The following is a 12,635-nucleotide window of genomic DNA, read 5'->3' as shown; positions in this document are numbered from 1 at the left end:
TTGAGGCTTCAGCTTTCTTGTAAGGTTGCATTGCTTTCCAGTCTTTTTGTTTCTAAATGTATGGATGCTTAGGCAGTGAGTCACTTCTAAATAAAATTACTATATATAGCATATTTAAAACAAAAGTATTTGTAAGCAGCGCCTCACTGACAACTGAAGAAGGGGTCTTTACCACTGAAAGCACAGAATTTACTTGTGAGCCCAATGAGTTAAAATATCCATTTTGTTTACTGTCTCTTTATTGGTACCATATGCCAGAATTTTCTATGCAATTATATTTTAATTGGAACTCATCACTAAAAATTTCACGGATTATCCCTGGACTGACGTGGTAGCCACTGTAATGATAGTGGTAGACTCACATTGCAAAGGAGTAATACAGGTTTAGCCAACAAAAAAGGCTCATTAAAAAAAGGAAATTGTGAAAATACTCATTGTAATTCAAATCTACCAAAGCAACTAAATAAACAATGAATTTGCTTTAAATAAATTGGTTTAAATAAACACGGACGATGTTGTCAGAAGCCAAATCTGACAGCCATTAAAAAAATCTATTGAGTCATTCTTATCTATGGGAAGCAAATTGCCTCAGTTCTTCAACTGACAAAAGTGATAGATCCTAGCAATGTACCACCTTGAGAAACACATGGTGTAAAACACAAGGTAAAGGCAGCCTTTACACACAGGATAAGAGCTTTTGCTGTCGTGGTTGAAGCCTGCTGAGAAGTATCTTGAGCAGGGAGCAGAGAGGACAATGAAGATCTCCTATTACCAAAGTTAACATTAGACACTGCAACTCACATCTAAAGATCATCCTTAATTTTTGATGTGCTGAAGAAGCAAATGAAGTTTATGCAAAATAAACAAGATAAGACTAATAAGTATATTAAAAGTAAGTACATCCAATGTTTTCTTAGTGGGTAACACCATTGCACATTCATACCTGTCATACACCATTGCATGTGCATACCCATCAGTATGAGCCCATACTCATTCCACACATAAAGCATCCATCTTGATGATGAAAAGGCTATGCCTTAGTCCTTCAGAAAACTACTACTCTTTATTACATTGAACTTGTTTTTCTCTGTTGCAAATTTTCTCCGTTCTTGCTAAAAGCATGTATCTAATGGAGGTGGTAGATTCAGAAAAGGATACATTAAAGTTCACTGTCAGAATTCACAGCAACATCTGTGAACTTACTCTGTCCCCCTGCCAAGACCTGAGAGTAAAAATTGGTTTTTGTCACTTCAATCCCAGTTAAATTTTCTTAGTTCAGTAAAATCTTGTAGCTGTCTCTCGAGGAAATGTATAGTTACATGCTATATGAGGGTACCGTGAGCCTTTAAATTAAGCCTTCAGTTTACAAACTGTCAAACAGGAGCATTTTTCGAAACATTTTTTTGAGAAATTTTGAGAAAAAAATGTGCTCTGTTTCTTCTTTTTCTCTGTCCCTCCACCCCTCATAGGCTGTTGGAATAACACAGTCTCCAACAGTTCCACTCCAGTCTCTTTCTAGCCCGATTCTGGTTGCATTATGCCATTGGGTTTGTTGTCCAAAAGAATGTTACTACCAGGCATGCTGGAAAAGACAACTGCTCATATAAATCCTTGTCTCCTTTGTCCTAGAGAAAGACCATCTTTCTGGGTGAGCCCTGAAAGGACATGGCGAGTGGCTAAAGATGTCTGAAAAGAGCTCATTCAATGGGGAGAGAGAAACTGCATGAAGAGGAGATTACTTATTTTGTTCAGTGGTATTTTTGGATGGCTTTTTGAGTCAGGGAATGACTCTCTGAGCAGTGAAGCATAATTTATGGAAAGTTAAATTATTTCCTTCAGGGGCCAGGGGAAAGCCATTGTAGCAGAGGGAATAGAGAACAAAGAACACGACAACCTGAGGACACAGCTGGGTTTAGTTTTCCTTATCTCTCTCTTCTGTATACCAGCAGCAGCAGTACTGAGTTCTCAGGAGAGAAAACTAGGTAGAAAGATTATAAGACAAATTAATTGTGTTGCATTTCTACAGCAAGACTGAAAAAATGTTTTGGACCCCAGTACCTTGGAAACAGTGGCAGTCAGTTTAACTGGAGGACAAGATCACCTTTGAAAATAAAGAGAATCCAAAAGAGTAGCTAGAATACAATGATACTTGGTTAAGAGAAAACTAACAGAACTAGAAGGGTTTGCGTCTTGATGCCTCAGACATACTGACTAGAATGAACCTAAGTTTGAACATCCACTTCTCAGATGCAAACAGATATGCAGAAGCTTTTTCAAGATGTTTTTGTGGTAACTGATTAAAAAAATCTTGCTAACTAACCATTCTGGTCTAATTCTTTAATTTTTCCTCAGATCTTCCATTTCATATCTGTTCTATTTTCATAGTTACTGTGTAACTGAGAACAATATTTTCAGTAGTTAAGGTGACATGACAGAAAAAGTAATCACTTAATTGCATCTTGAATAATATAATGTATAACAGGCATCTTGTACTGACACTAATATATTTGAATATCATAGAATTGGGTTTTCCTGGTTTAGCTGCAAAAGCAAGTCTTGCATCTCCCCTATCTCAGCTTAGACTGACTCCCTGGCAAGAAGGAGCTCTGCAAGGGTGCTCTGTTTCCCATCATCCATGGTCCAGCATCTCAAGGCTGATATCTCTTTCTTTTTTGTTTAGTTATGAAGGTGCAGCAGAGCAGGTAGGATCTGGAGATGAGAGGTCTGGAGGAACAATCAGGGATTGTGGGCGTGAGTCCTGGGGCCAGGTCCTTTTTCTTCATCTTTCCAATCACAAGTCACAGGTTGCATTTAGCTGCTCCTCATATGAGACCAAGGAGGGTTGTCTGACACCATCATGACACAGCAGGGCCACAGAGCTTTGTTTTCTATGTAATTCTATTTCCCATTTCTGTATCTGGATTTCATAAATAATTCTTTTGTAGTGGGTTTTACTTGCTACACAGGAGACAAGGCAACATATTTCTCCTCCCCTTCACGATACACTAACACTATGAAGAGCATATTGCTAAGATTTCCAAAGCTCCTAACAGCATCTAGAGAGCCTTACAATAAATCAGTTCCTCTCCTTGCAGCTCCAGCAACTCACTCTGCACTGTGATTTGAAAAGATGTATAAAGACTGTTCCATTCACAGTTTTAAATGTAAGCTGGCAGGTGGAGAGAAAGCTGTCCGTGGAATAAATATAAAAAAATATATGCATTCTACTTACCTCCTCAAAGAAACAGAGTTTGATTTTCCAGTATTCGTATACAGACAAAACTGGTGCTGGTAAACAAGATTCATTTAACTAAAATGTAGACCAATTATATATGGTATGAATATATGTGCAGAACTGTTTCAGAAGAATGCAGTCACTTTGTGTAACAGCGTGTGGTGATACCATGTAACTGTTTAAGGTCAGAAACTAAAATTATTAGATGAAAACTAATTGCAGGGGAGTTCTAGGTTCCTACAATGCACCTGAAGAAGCTGGAACTGAGACTGATGAGTAGAATAAATTTTCCAACTCTCATAAAAATTTAATCAGTGAGAAGACTTAATAGCGGCAATGCAGTTTAACTAACATAGTCAGATATCAATAGTTAACTGACGCTTTTCACTAGGTATTTCATACACTGGAGTTCAGGTCACAAGGTGTGAACATCACATACATCAACAAATAGGTGAAGAGAACAGAGGGACCACGTTTGCCTGGGAACCTCAGTCTTCATGCCTGAACAGAATTTTAAGTCAAATTGAGTTTGATGTGGACCAAATTATAGTAAGCCAAACATGCGTAATTTCCATTCACAGAGTGTAAGAGATTTCAGTATCAAGAGCTGGCATGACATCAGTTCCATTCCCTAGTATCTACTGATGACTGACACTGCTAGAAATAGCATTATAGGTAGGATGCTAACTGAGGGTGAGGTAAGAAGCAAAGAAGGAAATTTCCCACAGTCCACCTAGAAACCTTAGAAGAAAATGCTGTGATAAAGTGGAACTACTGTTTGTTTGTCCTACAGTAAGATCTTCTGATATTAATAATGATTTCTTTTGTAGGCCTCAGTAATTTAAGATTGAACAGCTGATAAGTGCAGTGTTGAAAGTCACTTTTCTTGTTTGGGAGAGTAAGCATTTTATTAATCACTTCTGTGGCATGCACATACCACTGCAATTTTTATCCTACTCTTGTTTCTGTACCTACTCACTTCAACACTGATTTTTAATGTTGAATTATACTTCATACCCTGTAATAGATACCTACATGTATGTAGTTAGCTTTCATCACTATAGTACCTTAGGATGTCAACCCAAGGAACTGACGTAGTTCAGAAAATACTGGTGGAAAGCACATTAAAAAGTAGGTCCTTAATCAATCAGATGTTCAACAATTCACCCCAAACCTGCAATACCCACATGCATGGCTACTCATGGAGAGCTCTGTTGCCTCTTTCCAGGTAATGGGCTTCCCATGGCAATACTATACATGCAACAGCAATAGCTTCATGGATGTGCCTCCCCCAAAACCTTTTCTAAATTCCATGTCATCTTTCGGAAGAGGCACACTGACTGCTGGAGGTAGCCCCAGATCTTCAGAAGTCTGCCTGCTGACAGCAGGAGAAAGTTCTTATGCTTCTTTCATGCTGTCTAAGATATGTCCAGTCTGACTGTGCCCATGTAGCGTGGGTTTTGTCCCAAGCCACAGAAGGGAGAACAACAGTGGACTGTCACTTCAGTAAACTGATTTGAGATGACTGGTCACCTTTCCTGTGTTTAAATACAATGAGAGAGGAAGATGTGTGCACCATGTAAATCACTACAATTAGTGATGCTGTATCATCCAATCTGGTAGATGAAAAATTTAAAAGTTATAAAATTAAAATTTTTGGTCCTTTAGGGGCAGGGAGAGGTTATCCTCATTATAAATAAATATTCTTTCTCAGGCTTGTCCAATCAATGCTAAAACCCAAGTAAAATGTGTCTTGACTTTGTACTTTCTACCATGTCTTTAAGAAAATCATGCAGACTCCCTTATTTTCGTTGTTTAGTATGTGTCTACCACGGAAAGATGTGCAATTTAAAAATAAAATGTGAATAATTTGGTGCTATCCTTTTTTTGTTCAATTTTACATGCAATTCGTTCTGATAGATGAGAAGTCTAGCTTTTTCCTAGGATCATGTATTTCACTGTCAGAATTTTTTTATCTCATGTCTTCTGCTTCCTCACAATTGAATATACTTCCTAAAAGAATATTTCCGTATTTGGGGTCAGATAAAGACTCCTATAGTCTTTACTGAAATTAAAAATTTATCTTAGTCACTTCAGCTTTTGAATGCTTCCTGCTGCATTTTTACTTACTATTTCTTATACTACACGAAATTCTACTCTATGATATGCCTATGCACTTCACTAACTTCTGTTAAGCCTGACAATACAAATCCGTAAGCATAAGTGATTTAGGTACATTTCTATCCATTTTCTCCACATTGCTAAAAACATATTCTTATCCTCCTTACGTGCTGCTTTTTTATGTACTTAATTTATTCTGTAAGGACACTTAAAGCTCCCTTTTAAAATCTCTTCATTCAAAGCATAAGTTACTAATTTTCTGTGCTCTGTAACTGAAGGAGTTTGCATTTCCACAAAAACCTCTTGCATTCATAGATTTAAGATGGAGCCAACTTGGAAAAATGACATTGTCAGAAAAATCCTACAATATAAGAATTAGAGAAACAAATCCAGCAAACTTTAGCTTTAGCAGAAAAATCTTCCAAGCTCTCCAGAGAAGTGCTGTGATACTTAATGAGATCTCCTACTGTTCCTTTTCTAGGTTCCTTGTTACACCTGTAATGAATACAGAGTCCTGACTTTCTGAAAATCGTGTAAATTATTTCTTGTGCAGCTGAATTCAGACTGCCTGTTGTTGCTGGGTTAGATGCAAAGTGTAATATGTGCTAAAATGGTTCTTTTATTTCTGACAACTCTGACAACACATAATGGTGCATAGCCTATGGATACATAAATTGTTGTGGAAAAACTTGACCACAGAGAAACAGGAAAATTAAATACTAATAATGTTTAAAAAACATTGTGTCACCTTTTTCTTTCCTATTAGCATCCAAGAGCTTTGGCACAAGCTATTTTTTTTTAAGAAGAGGTACCATATCTCTAGAGAGAATATATATACACACATATATACACTCAAGAATCCAGTCAAAAGTAATCATATCAATGTCTAATGCAAACCTGTACTCATTAAAATAAAACAATATTGCATGTCAGTAACAACTGGCAATACTTATGAACATTTTTGTTGCATAGCATTGCTCATATGCTTTTTTTTTCCTGGAATTTTCACAGCACTGCATGTTACTATTACAGGGAAACATTTCCGAGACCTGAAGAAGCAATTGAATTGGTTTGCGTTTCAATAGAAAAATTTAAAAATATTTAGAATTAATTAAGTTTTAAATGTTTAGCTGGATTGCATTCTCTGCCTGCCTCACAAGGCAGAAATGCTAGACAAGAAGGAAAATACAAAAAGAAATGCAGTCTAGCTAGAAAGCATGGGTGAACTGAAGGGCTTTCCTCAAACTAATGATTTTTCAGAGCATGTGCATTTGTGTACTGGCACAAATCAAAACCTGACCTCTCAAGTAGATGCTCATTAACTTTCATTGCTGTGCCATGAATACATTCATAGGTACTTCTCAACTCTATGTTGGAGTGGCTGGGAGAGGGAAAACTGCTGTATGCCTCTTCAGCCAGCCTCTCTCCGTTGCCAGGTATATTTGTGCTGGTTTGGGTTCCTCACTCCATGGAATATATTTGCCCAGTCAGGACTGTCCTACAGGCCCTGATATTATTGGGAAGGAAGGAAAGAAAGTAAGAAAAGGGCACCCAAACATGAGAATAAGGACTGGGTCTTATTTACTGAGAGCTTAGCATCACATTTATTCCCTCAGGTCTTATTAGAGCTCCTGAAAACCTGTACCTTCAAAGACCACACCACCTCAGAGCTTAACAGAATGAAATTTTACTCTCCTTTCTCTCTGCTTTGGATGAGGTATTTTGGAAGTTGGCCAGCTATTAAAGTTCAATGGTGAATCTACCCTCTTTCAGTTTAAAACCATTGCCCCTTCTCCTATCACTACAGGCCTTAGTAAAATATCTCTCTCCATTTTTCTTATAAGGCTCCTTTATACATTGAAAGGCCACAACAAGGTGTCCCAGAGCCTTCTCTTCTCCAGGTGGAACAACCTCAACTCTCTCAGCCTTTCCTCATAGCAGAGGTGTTCCATCCCTCTGATCATTTTTGTGGCCCTCTTCTGGACCCGCTCCAACAGGTCCGTGTCTTTCCTGTGCTGAGGACTCCAGAGCTGGACACAGTACTCCAGGTGGGGTCTCACCAGAGCAGAGCAGAGGGGCAGAATCACCTCCCTCGACCTGCTGGCTACACTTCTTCTGATGCAGCCCAGGATATGGTTGGCCTTCTGGGCTGTGAGCACACATCGCTGGCTAATGTCTAATTTTTCACCCACCTCTATCCCCAAGCCCTTCTCTGCAGGGCTGCTCTCAATTCATCATCCCCCAGACTGTACTGATATTGGGGATTGCCCCAACCCTGATGCAGGGCCTTGCACCTGGCCTTGTTGAACCTCATGAGGTTCACACAGGCCCACTCCTCAAGCCTGTCAAGGTTCCTCTGGATGGCATCCATTCCCTCAAGTGCATCAACTGCACAACTCAGCTCTACCTTATGTCATAGAAGGCTTCAATTTCATCCCAGACTGAGGTCGGTGGCAGTTTTAGAGGACCAGAATCCAAAAAAGTCACATCTAGAAGGAAGCACAAATGTCCAAGGGGTCAGCTATACGTTTTCTGACTATTCTTCAGCAGGCCTCTGAAATTTATATGCTTCATGTCCCCACAGGGAAATCACATTGCTATGGCTCAATTTGTCTATCTATCTAGACTGTAGGCTCTTTAAGGCAGGAATACGTCTTACCACATGTCTAGAGTTTGACTAGGGTCACTCTGAGAGGTGGTGAAGCTCTAATCCCAGGACTCATGCATGGGAAAACAGAGTTCACACAGTCTCTCCAAGCATTGGCTGCAATGCCCCACCAGGGCCAAAGCTGGAACTTCATCCGCTCATGAATCAAGAAGGTGCTAAATCAAACACCATGAGGCCCTAATCTGGCTTTGACCCTGTAAGTGGTCTTTTAGTGTAAATTTTAAAAAGACTAATATGTAGGATGTAGACAGAAGCATGAATTGGGCTTTTCTCCTAAAGCTTATTTCAGTAGTTTAGAAACACTGTTCCTAAAACAGTGTAATGGGAAAAGAAACACCATTTCTCCCTTCACCCCTTGCACTCCAACACTGCAGATAAACACTTAAACACTCATCTGAAAAATAAACCCATTATTAAATATAATCACATTGCTGTTAAGTGAGGGCTAACATTTGACAGAACTTTTTGCTAAAATGCAATCTTAGGTTCAATCCAAATGTTGAAACTGGCTTTTCAAAGGTACTATTAGCATTTTTTCTAATTTGAAACACCTTATTTCACCACTCTTAAGTATTACCAAACAATAAAAATCTTTCACCAAAAATCATAGAAAAAATGTCACAGAGACATCTTTGAAACTGCAGATCAGCTTAAGGCAGGAGAAAATCAGAAATTCAAGAATGTGCGAGTTTTATTCTAACTTAGAGTTCAGGATCCATCTTTAAAAAGCAGAATGACCTGGAGTCCTCATTTTTTTTTTCCTGGCTCAGAGAAGTTAAGTCAAAACACAATGTTTGCTAATGTCTGGCTCTCACAGTTACACGGAATCTGTCTATGAAGAATACATGACAGTTTTATTTGTCACTGTGCAAACAGGCACGAGGTATAAATACTGTTTATAGACAAAGAGCCTTAAGCCTGCATTCAGTGTTCTGTGTGATGGTATTGCGAAACAGCATTGCAGTTGTCTCAGAAGTGGGTTTGCAGTGACCTCTGTAGGACAGACCTGACACAGGGTCCATTCATGCTCCAGGCTCACTTTTGGGAAGTCATAATCATGTTAGACACAGCTGCAGCTTCTCCAGCCTAATCACGGTGCAGATCTGCCTACTCATACCAGGGTAAGAAACCGCTGACCTTCAGCCCATGATACTCCAAGTGCCTGACAACTCCGCTAATGGCAGTGTGGTAGAGACCTCCCCACTGGTCCCTGGAGCCTTTAGACATGTAAGTACCAGTTGTGACTACACTAAGGTTTCTAAAACTACCTGTTTTGTTTTCTGTGAAACTACCTGTTTTGCTAGGTTTCAAGGTTTACAGCATGCAGAGATCCCCTGATAACCAGGCTCTGGCTCAGCTATCACTGGGAGATACAACCACCAACCACACAACAATCAATTCAGTCTGCCTATTGGGTTTATTTCTTTAGTAACTGTGCTGCAAGACAGGGGCGGTTTGTGCAGGATAAAGAATATTTTGATCTCTGGCCTCTTGATCATTTTTAACAGAGCAACAGTGTCTACCTGATCCTTCATGTAAAAGTCAATGGGGAGAAGACAAAGGTGAAAACATTGAGTTATGACTCCACAGACTTCCAATCCCAGTCCCAGTTTCTAAAGCAAAGAGACAAAATTAATTCCAATGTGTGTTCTTAGGTAAAATCTCTTTGACTAGTTCAGAATTTGCGCTCCTCACTGATCCAGACAAACTGCGGTAAATTATTATTTTTCATGACTACCCTATGCAGCAGTACAGCCTCAGGGCTGATCATCTGGGATGTTTTGCAGATTGCAGCAAACAAGCCCAGCCACATCCTTGGCTGTACTGGCAAGGGCGCAGACAGCAGATCGAGGGAAGTTATCCTGCCCTGCTATTCACTCAGCACTTGTGAGGCAGCTCTGGATTGCTGGGTCCAGTTTTGGATCCCCAACAACATAAGGAAGACATGGATACACTGGAGCAAGTTCAGCAGAGGCCCCCAGCCCTCTGTCAACCTGGAAAAGGGATGGGAGATTTGGGGAGATCTGTTGCTTCTTCAACTTCATAGAATCATAGAATAGTTTGGGTTGGAAGGGACCTTTAAAGGTCATCTAGTCCAACCCCCTTGCAATGAGCAGGGACATCTTCAACTAGGTCAGGTTACTCAGAGCCCCGTCCAGCCTGACCTTGAATGTTTCCAGCAATGGGGCATCTACTACTTCTCTGGGCAACCTGTTCCAGTGTTTCACCACCCTCATTGTAAAAAATTTCTCCCTTACAGCTAGTCTAAATCTACCTTCTTTTGGTTTAAAACCATTACCCTTTGTCCTATCGCCACAGGCCCTACTAAAAAGTTTGTCCCCATCTTTCTTATGAGCCCCCTTCAAGTATTGAAAGGCTGCAATAAGATCTCTCTGGAGCCTTCTCCTCTCCAGGTGGAACAACCTCAACTCTCTCAGCCTTTCCTCATAGCAGAGGTGTGCTGACCTCTGACCACTTTTGTGGCCCTCCTCCAGACCCGCTCCAACAGGTCCATGTCTCTCCTGTGCTGAGGACTCCAGAGCTGGACGCAGCACTCCAGATGGGGTCTCACCAGAGCAGAGCAGAGGGGCAGAATCACCTCCCTTGAGCTGCTGGCCATGCTTCTTTTGATGCAGCCCAGGATACCGTTGGCCTTCTGGGCTGCAAGCGCACATCACTGGCTCATGTCCAGCTTTTCATCCAGCAATACCCCCAAGTCCTTCTCCACAGGGGTGCTCTCAATCCTTTCATCCCCCAGCCTGTATTGATACCAACGGTTGCCCCAACCCCGGTGCAGGACCTTGCACTTGGCCTTGTTGAACCTCATGAGGTTCACACAGGCCCACTTCTCAAGCTTGTCCAGGTCCCTCTGAATGGCATCCTGTCCCTCAGGTGTGTCAACCATACCACTCAGCTTGGTGTCGTCTGCGAACTTGCTGAGGGTGCACTCGATTCCACTGTCTGTCATTGATGAAGATATTAAACAGTACTGGTGCCAATACAGACCCCTGAGGGACACCATTTGTCACTGATCTCCACCTGGACATCGAGCTGTTGACCACTACTCTCTGGATGCAACCGTCCACCCAATTCCTTATCGACTGAACGGTCCATCCGTCAAATCCATCTCTCTCCCGTTTAGAGAGAAGGATATTGGGGGGAACTGTGTCAAAGGCCTTACAGAAGTCCAGACAGATGATATCCATAGCTCTTCCCTTGTCCACTGATGTAGTCACTCCATCACAGAAGGCCACTAGGTTGGTCAGGCAGGACTTGCCTTTGGTGAAGCCATGCTGGCTGTCTCGAATCACCTCCCTGTCCTCCATGTGCCTTAACATAGCTTCTAAGAGGATCTGTTCCATGATCTTCCTAGGCACAGAGGTGAGGCTGACAGGTTGGTAGTTCCCAGGGGCCTCCTTTCTACCTTTTTTAAAAGTGGGTGCAATGTTTCCCTTTTTCCAGTCACCGGGGACTTCAGCTGGCTGCCATGACTTTTCAAATATGATGGAGAGTGTTTTGGCAACTACATCAGCCAATTCCCTCAGGACTCTGGGATGCATCTCATCAGGTCCCATAACTTATGTATGTTCAGGCTCCTCAGGTGGTCTCAAACTTGAGCTTCTCTTACAGTGGGAGCGATTTTGCGGTCCATCCACTTGAGAGGTGTGGGAAGAGAGGTGGCTAGTGAAGACTGAGGCAAAAAAGTTGTTGAGTACCTCAGCCTTCTCCTCATCCATTGTTACCAGTTTGCCAGTCATGTTCATCAGGGGAGCTATGCTTTCTTTGACCTTCAACTTCCTCATAGGAGGATACAGAGAAGGCAGAGCCAAACTCTTTTCAGAAGTGCACATCAATAGATGAAAAGCAAGAGACACAAGCTGGAGCATGGAAAGTTCAGACTAGAAATAATTAAAATGTTTTTCACCGTGAATGTGGTCAAACACTCTGGAGCAAAGAGGTTGTGGAGTCTGCCTGTACAAGGCTGTGAGTAACTTGCTGTAGTTGACCATGGGGGTGGACAGGGTGATCTCCAGAGGTGCTGAGCAGCTTCAGCCACTTGTGGTTCTTTGAAATGGCTTCTACATAAGATCATGCCAAGAAACTCAACACTGAATTTTTGCATTTGCTGCTGTTTAGCACAAACCAACAAAAAGCCATACCGATGCAGTTCCTAAGTCTAGATTCTCAGAACAGAAATGCTGCACTGGCAAGTACCGTGTGCCTCATGGTTGTGAAATGCAAAAATTTCAGGCAGCACTTGGAATTCTGAGGCTATAAATGACTAAGAGAAAAAATGTTTCATACTTTTTCCAGTTAATTACCCTGAGCAGGCACTCAATTTCCATGAAGATACCATCAAGACATACTGAACTGAGAAATGTGTATTGAACTGAGACATCTACATCAATCATGCCTTTACTTCAAACAATATTTATATTGAAAGATAAGTCACGTCAGTGCTGAAAAACCCCACAGTTAATAGGTGTATTTAAGTGCTTTTTATGTTGAGATCACATCAATTAATGGCAATACAGGTGGTGAAAGGAGGATCTCTATTCACAGATGAAGACCCTGGCTGAGCCTGGCTGTATTTACAGCCTCTCTCAGCAA

The sequence above is a fragment of the Gymnogyps californianus genome, chromosome Z (assembly GCF_018139145.2).
Source record: "Gymnogyps californianus isolate 813 chromosome Z, ASM1813914v2, whole genome shotgun sequence".
Taxonomy (NCBI): domain Eukaryota; kingdom Metazoa; phylum Chordata; class Aves; order Accipitriformes; family Cathartidae; genus Gymnogyps; species Gymnogyps californianus.
This window is presented reverse-complemented; position numbering follows the sequence as displayed.